The following is an 8,871-nucleotide window of genomic DNA, read 5'->3' on the forward strand; positions in this document are numbered from 1 at the left end:
GATTAGTAAGTCTATTTTCATGATGTGCTGGCTTTTGTTGGTAACTGTGGTAATAGCCTGTGATGTAGCTTTTGATAGTAGGTGTATCATTCCAATAAAGTTGTGGACATTGTTTTGTTTCGTGTTAGCCGGTAGTCAATATTCCTCAAAGCGTTACATGCATTTCTTATTTATTTTATGGTGTTTTTAGTCGATTGGTTTTCTTAATTTTTGTAATGAATACTTTTGTAACATTTTTATCTTTCGTTGTTATACCGATGTTATTTTGCATAAAACGTAGGTTTTGCAATAGGCGGATAGAAAATAGTAAATTTAGGTTTTACATACATGTGAAACTGAAGGATACAACTGAACTGGAAGAGAAGTACTTAATTATTATAACAAGCATACGATCATAATATAATGCATGGTGCTACGCATAAGTGATGTTCTATCTATCTGTCTGGAGCGTCCCTATCCATGTGCCTGAGTGTGGAACTGCATCGTTGATTTGAGGCGGGTACTGGGATTCGACAGTCATTTCTTTGACTATACTTGTAGATAGGTAAATGGAAATATTTTTTTTATTGGAATCCTTTCAGATAAGTTATAGATGATTAAATATGAGGTAGTTGCTGCATAATTACCTGAATAAATTACATTTACTATAGCCAGAGACGATGGGATGTTTCGTTTTCTTTAAAATATTTTGTGAAAGATTGTTTTGCTTTAGATATTGTTAGAGGTTATATTTTATGGAGGTTTGCTCTATTCAAAATTCAAATAACTGAGGGTAAATGGGAAGTAATGTTTCGTCATGGGTATAAGGGTATTAGAATAGGTAATGACTGTCAGGAATATTTAGTGATGGATATAAATGGCTCTCTGAAATTGCAATAGACTATAACGTATGTTGGAAGAAAAAAATATATAAATAAATAAATAAACTTTTCAAGAGTGAAAAAGTTGAAACGTATCGGATAAATGACAAGATATTAAGTTGGGCTACCATTTTTCGGTAATTGTTTGTTAATTGGGCCTATCATAATTCTTCTATCATGTATCAATGGGCCACAAGTGGCGAATGTTATGACTTTTGTCCGTGTTAAAATCATGTTTGCAAAAGCTAAATGTTTAAATTTTGTTATGATTGGAGATTTACATATTTGTATTTGATATCCATTCTTATCAATGTAGTTTGTGATACCAACAAAACATGCATTAGAGTTGTACATCAATTTATATATATAAGCTGCTTACATACTCAAAAGGTATGTAATAATGTGTCTTTAGTCATTCCATATCATATCAAAATAGGATAGCCCTCATTATGTCATAAGACGACATTGATCGCTTTCACTGCTTGCGTTTATGCGTGCCTTCTTTATCAGAAGCTGATTTATCTGTATTCAAATAGGAATATGTCACACCTGAGTACTCTTTCTATTGTTCAAAAGAAAAAACATTCACGTATACCTTCAAAGGACAAATTCCTTGCAAACATTGTGCTATGAGATAAGGATGATAGTGGAATGTTGGTACGACCTTTGGTAATCGTCTGTTGTGTCGAGGGAAATGGAGTTGCTAGAATTACAGATTAACTTATGGAGGTTCCATCTTCGATACCAATGACTATGAATCGAATGTTGTTCTTGGTGGAGGATCTCATCATATGAACAAACATATGTCCGAGTTTCCCTTCGCATTGTTTGATGATAAGCGGTAAGGTTTTTTTGTCCCTGTTAGAGACATCTGATATTATTTTATCAGGACCATCACCAAATAGTTTATGTGTTGTGTTATCAGATAAGGTCGTTGTTATAAATCATGTAGGATCGGTTATAGTTACATTCAGTTTAAACCTGCATACGAAATAGTTGTCATTGCTATTAGTTGTTAATGGTGTAATCTAATAGTTTAAAGTATGAGTGCTTACTGAAAGATTAGGGAGTCTAGTATTCCATGTCTAGTACAAAACCATTCATCACCCTGTTCACATATCGGATCCTTACGGTTGTTATATATGACCTGGTACCAATAATCCTTAAACGTAATTTTTGATATTGTTCCTCTAATAGAAAAAGTTTTCCCCTGTCAACATTGATAAGCTCGTGTTTATTATGTAGTACAATGTATAATTATGGAAAAGGTAATGATGTATGTCATACCAGTAGATCATAATGACTCTTGTTCATAATGTCTTTTAACATTGATGAGATTCCAGAAGTTGTAGTTGGACGTTTTAAGGACCCACTAAAGCTATAAAAGGAGAGAAAGTGTGTATGACAATAATAATGTCAAATATAGTGTCAAGTTTTTTGTAGGCATTATATACCTTTGTCTCATAATTGTTGTCTCTGTAATTTGTTAGAAAGTCAAGGTAATAAAAGGCTTGAAAATTATGAGAATCATGTGTACACTTTCAGATTAAAGTATTTTGGTGGTACTCTCAATCTTCTTTAATCGGATAAGACTCAGAGAGACAAGAACAAAGAGTGTTTTGATGATGTTTCGTATGTACTAGAAAATGAGTCCAAAAACCGATTTTATGATCTCTGTCTGAAAACTTTCATATGACAGTATAGAACTGTCACAAACCACCAAAACGGTCATAAAAACGAGTATTTAGATAAAAGTCAAAATGGGTCAATTCTCAAAAAACCGGATTTCTGATGCATTTTTTATATAGTAACATAAACAAGTGTGTACTCCACACCTTCCTTACTTGTTTAATATTTATCAAGTCACTTTTGGTCAACAAATTAATCTCATTACACTTAAATAAATTTGATGATAACAAATCACCAACATAATTTGGGGGTTGACATACACGTGGATTGCGCTTGAAGAACCATATCGGACAACACCTATGACAATTGCGATGAAAAGTGATTATCAGTAAGGATGTGTGAAAATGTAAAACCTATATTCGTTGCTATATGTATGTGTATGTTATTTGTACTGCTACCGAAAGAAGATGGTTTTAAGCTGGTAATAGCAATAATCGTTGTTGTAGGAGGTGGTGCAAGTTCTTCACGATTAAATTTGTCAAGGTCATCGATGCATTCCTTCCAAAGATTAATTGCGAGTTCATCGCCACTAATATATGTTCAAAATATAAAGACATGACAGTAATAATTGAACAGACAAAGAAAATTCGTGTTTATATAATGTTTGTTGGATTAGGTGTCAAAGTCCATAACAATAATTGGTATAAACTTGAATTGATAGTAGCACAATCGTTTTGGTTGCCTTCAAACCTAACAATTGAATAGGATAACTTTTAGATAGAGAAGAATGATTTATTAATTTATTACTTGGTTAATAAATTAATTAGAAATCAAAATAAATGATTTATTAATGTATTACAGAAATAATATATTAATTAGAAATCATATTTTTTAATTAATATTTAATCAGAAATTAATTTGGAATTAATTTTGGGATTAAAGTAATTAATTAACACTACAGGGACTAAAGGTGACAATGTTCAATAGTTGAGCATTGGGCTATTCTAAAACCTCCCTAAAGAGGGGGAACGAATTCTAGATGATCTATAGGGTTTCCTTGTTCTCTAAGGGTGCCTTGGATGCCTTAGGGGGGAAGTTAAGGGATTAGGGTTATCTTAGATACATCTGCCTTATCTAATACCTTCCTAACACCTATATAAACCCTCCTTTGGGTTAAATTTCGGTTATGACTCCTCTAAGAGCCTAAGGGCCAAAATTTCTCTTCTATTACTCTCTCTCTCTCTCTCTCTCTATAGTATTCCTTGGTTGCTTGAGTTTGTTTGTGAACCATTAGAGGCGCGACACTTGTGGCGCTTGCTACCAAAAGTCATTCAAGCAAGGATTCAAGATTATTTACAATAACAATCTTAAAGGTATATATTATTACCCAATTATGTGTTTTTCGATTATTATCCATAGATCTAGGGTTTATACTTTGTTGTTCATTATTGTATGTTCAATTAGAGAAAACGTAGATCTTTAATTAGGGTTGCATGCACACATAGGAATGTATGTTTTGCTCAAAACTCATCAGTGGTATTAGAGCCTAAGTTTAGTTTTCTATTGAATGGATACTAATATGAAATTGAACAAGGAGGAGAAAAACAGAATCGTCATTCTGTTATTCGAACACATCGTGGTGTTCTTCGAACACGACGTGTTGGATTGCAACACGACGTGTTGGTCCTCCAACTCGGCGTGTTTGCGTTTCAGATCTTGATTTCGGATTTTCTTGCCTAACTTGATTTATTTGGTTAATATTTAGTAATTATATTTTATTAAACGTCCCATAATCTGATTTTTGGTAATATTAGATAATTAAATAAGACCTAAATGTTAGGAGATAATTATGAATTGGATAATGTTGATTTTATTTAATTATAATTATCCTTATGGATATGATTAATAATTTAATTAATTTTTAATTAAAGGATAATTAATATATCCATTATTGGTTACTAAATAATTAATTTGATTATTAATTGGACTTAATAATTAATGTTAATTTTAGGGTTGTTTGAGATTTAAATTAAAAGTTTAATTTTTGAAATTTAAAATGTAAACCCTAAATTACATTTTTATGGATCTTATTATTAATTTAATTAATTGATTAATTAAAGGATAATTAATAAATTCTTTAATAAATCCATAATTGGTTTAAATTAAAGGATAATTAATAAATCCATAATTGGTTTAAATTTAATTAAGTTAAAAAGTTTAATTTATTAAAGAATTAAAACCCTTGCTATTTTAAAATGTTTTAAAATACACCCTTATAGTATATGTAGCATTAAAAGTTTAATATTACTATATATATATATATATATATATATATATATATATATATATATATATATATATATAAGACAAGTCAGTCGAACCGCTAGTACGTCTCATTCACGAAGTCATGCTATAAGGAGAGTTTAAGGAAGCGGCCTGTAAAATGACTGTCATTGGGTATCCATTCTTACCCACCGCTCTCTTATATAGTGGAGGGTCGTTATCCGAACGGGTTCGATAGGACAATTAATCCTCATTAAAAGTATAATGATAAAGTAACTAAACCATTTTCTAAAAAGATCCCACTCTTAGTTACTTTAGGAAAAATGTTTGCACATTGCACCTTATTGGTCGTTAGTGGAGTGTGTGTGGTTAACCGGCACACTAATATGGGACTAATATTATTGGCAATGGGTATCTCGTAAATTATCATTGATTAATAGAGTGTATGTGGTTAACCGACACATTAATTAGATGATAAATGACATCGAGAGTACCAAGCTAATTTTCATGGTTATTCACATCTCGTTTGTGATCCTCGGCATCCCAGTCACAAAGTGAGAGCATAATCGAGATTAAACATGCCATTGAATAGTTCAATGAATCTCAAAATATCTAGGAGTTTCATAAGATTGAAATTGGTAAATGCTTTACCTACCTAAAATAGATTCGAATTTGATTACGACATCCCTCTTCAGAATTCGAATCGAAAATACGGATCCTAGTCTTAATTTAAATTTTTGGGTTAATAATTAAGGATTAAAAATCAACTAACTTGAATCCTATATTCTCTCATCATAGATGTCAAGTTCCGACAACAATGATCTTCCTCGTCTTTCTAGAAATATTTTTCCTCTATCAGAATATGATCTTCCACATATTGATCAAGGTGAAATAATGTTCTCTTCTTCAAGCAATGGTGGAACTGGAAATCATGCTTCTCCAACTCTTCCTCCTCCTCCTCCAATGACTCTCCCTAAGTCATGTCTTCTTCAAGTTGGAAAGTATGAAGTTACTCGAGCCCTGTTGGCATGCAAACGTCAAGATGGAAAGTCTGTGTGTGCGCATGTTCTGAAAATGAAATCGCACATTCACAGATTGGGGATGTTGGGTGTCGTTTTCCCAAGGGAGATGGCCATTGAATTGGTTCTAGTTTTGCTTCCTGAATCATATAGTTAGTTCATTAAAGACTATTATATGAGGGACCACGACGTGACCCTAATTAATCTAACATATATGTTGATTGCTACTGAAGCAGAAATGCTTAAGAGCACAAGTTAAGCAAATATGTTTGAAGGATCTGTCTCCCAAATTTCCATGGACATTGACAATGGAAATATTGGTAGTCCAGAAAATGTTTCTCTTCCTAATGGAAAGGGATCGGCTAAGGTCAAACCGTATGACCACATGGTAAAGAGAAAGGTTAATTCTGAGATAGTCCCATGTGCTATTCTTGAAAGGTCCATATGTTTATATTGCCAATTGAAGGGGCAATGGTTGCGAAGCTTCCCTCACTACCTGAAAGATCTTAGAGATGGTAAAGTCAAGTCGTATGACTCTACTTCAGGTACATCCACTATCTAACTCTATTAAGTTCCTATTCATAGATTCTTAATACATGATGTGATGATTACATTTTGATGTTTTGTAGAATCTAAGAGAAAGAAGGAAGCTTAAGAAGAGTAAGCTAAATCTGATCGTGATAGATCGATTTCGGTCGCATAGTTTGATGATCTGATTTTTGAGCTGCTGTTTAGGAGTTATGATAGATTGCTTAGGAAATATCTAGAAACATAGTTTTCATATTTTTGCATTATAAGGACAATTTTCCACTTATTATAAATAAAGTGATTTGTTTGATTTATCAAGTTCGTTTATTTTACATTTCCTTGCAATGTCATTTATGAAAATTGGTGGTTATATTTCTGTTATTAGCAATGATAAATATGGATGTGATTCTTAATTATATCGTTTGTGGTAATTTCATGATTGACCAAGTGAAAAGAAATTCTCATCACCCAAGTTTCAATTGGATAGGAACTTGGAATCATGCAATTCAAATTGTGTGATGTATGAGAATCTTGATATTTGGAATATTAAGACTAATTCATTGATCACATGTTTATGTGAGTCAAAGTGAAGGACTAAAGGATCTAGTACACATTGATGTGGACTATTTAGATCCACCACAAAGGACGATAAGTCTATTCGTCATGGGTTATTGATGGTTCAGTAAATATGGTTGTGTTTATAAGATTAAGCATAATTCTAACACATTGAAAAGTTATTAAAGTGTAATAGAACGAATAAGAAGAATCGGTTAGGCAGAAAGATATAGGTTTCTCCAATCTGAAAGGAAATGAGAGTATTTTAACATCATGTTTTATGATCATCTTAATGGTTATGGAACTATATCACAATTGATCCTTAAAGAACGTCTTAGTGCAATTGTTTGACTAATAAGAGGAATCAGATATTGGTGAAATGGTTTAATCAGGAGATGAGTCATACTTCGTATCAAATCAAGTTTTAGAGTCATACTCTAGTAACTATAAATCGTATCTTGAAGCTTATTTCAAACTAAGTAGGTTTATAACACATCATGAAATGTGGAGCAGAAACGTTTTCTTACTCTAGCACATTTGGAATTGGTAGTTGTGATGATTTGGTTAAAACAAAGGATAAACTAAGACCAATTCAGTGAAGTGTTTTTCTTTTCAAAATCCACACTAACTTTTGAATATTTTTTTTGCTTGTCGAGGAATGTTACTTAACAGAAAACTTATATGTCAAGAAGTCAGTGGGAGTCTTTTTGATTTTAAAGAGTTTCAGGAGTCAATCAAGAATAAACCTTTTAGTTATCACTAGCACACGACCTGAGGTTGATAACCTATTATGTTAAGTTGATGTATTCTTGTTTCTGTGCACCTTCCTGTTAAGTTGTCAATGCTTATGAGTTCTATGGTTCTCATGTGACTGCAAAAAGCAGAGCATGTTTTTCAGTGATAGTACATTGGTCAATGGAAGTGATCTGCTTGACAACTTGGAAGCGTTGGTAGGCCCTTGTGCTACCAGAAGGCGAGAAAATAATAATAAGCAAAGTTCAGTCCATGAAACCTAAATTTGATTTTGGTTTTGTCCTCAACCTTATCTTATGATTGTAGGTTGGAAATGACAAATTCGCATGGATAGGAACACATACACCATAAAATCTAAGTGGCACAAGGTTTCACTCTAATTCATGAAAATGATTATGAGGAAACACTTTCGCTAGTAGATTTTAAATCTGGTTAATATCATTATGGTTAGCAGTTATGATAATTGCGTTCTCAAATTCACATATGATTACGACATCTCTTTTCATAGTTCGAATTGTGAGAAATGGGAAGAAATAGTTTAAACGTTTAGGAATTATAGTTATAAGTTTTGAAAGGGTTTAGACGCACGCATATGCTATCTAATGAAGGTGTATAAGCTTGAGAAGTCTAGATGAAGACTTATCGAAGCACCACGTATCAAAAATCTGAACTTTAGTAAAAGAGTCAATAATATTGATTTCTGAAAGTCCAGTTGATTTCTGGGTACATGTCAAAGCTGGTTGGAGCATAATTGTTATGCTAGTGGGAGCATAACTGTTATGGTAAGTATTGCAAGTTGGCAATACTAATTGTAGGAAACAAAGATCTCAAATTTGCAAATTGCAGATTTTGGAAATTGTTTTGCTATAGAAAGATTTAGGGGAGAGGGAACTCATACTTCATTTCAAATCTAAAAGTTTAGATTGAAAGTTTAATAAAACTTAGCCTTAGACATATATGAATATCGTGTTGAAATGATTCAACATAGGAAATTCAATATATGGAAATATTATAGCAAGAGACTGGTCAAGTACCATGTCTTTATGTGAGACATTATGTGTCAAATCCCATATGTCTCGGATATTCTATTGATTTCATATTCTATAATACTAACTTGTTCTGATTTTCCAAATGCCTAGGGCATCAACATGGAAAAAGGACTATAACAGGATGTGACTAAAGTTGTTAAACAGCTATCAAGAACAGTCTGAGGTTTACCAAAGGATTGGTTGCTTGTGGAAAGT

This window comes from Lactuca virosa, chromosome 8 (genome assembly GCF_052849685.1).
Source record: "Lactuca virosa cultivar CGN04683 chromosome 8, Lactuca_virosa_CGN04683_v6, whole genome shotgun sequence".
Taxonomy (NCBI): Eukaryota; Viridiplantae; Streptophyta; class Magnoliopsida; order Asterales; family Asteraceae; genus Lactuca; species Lactuca virosa.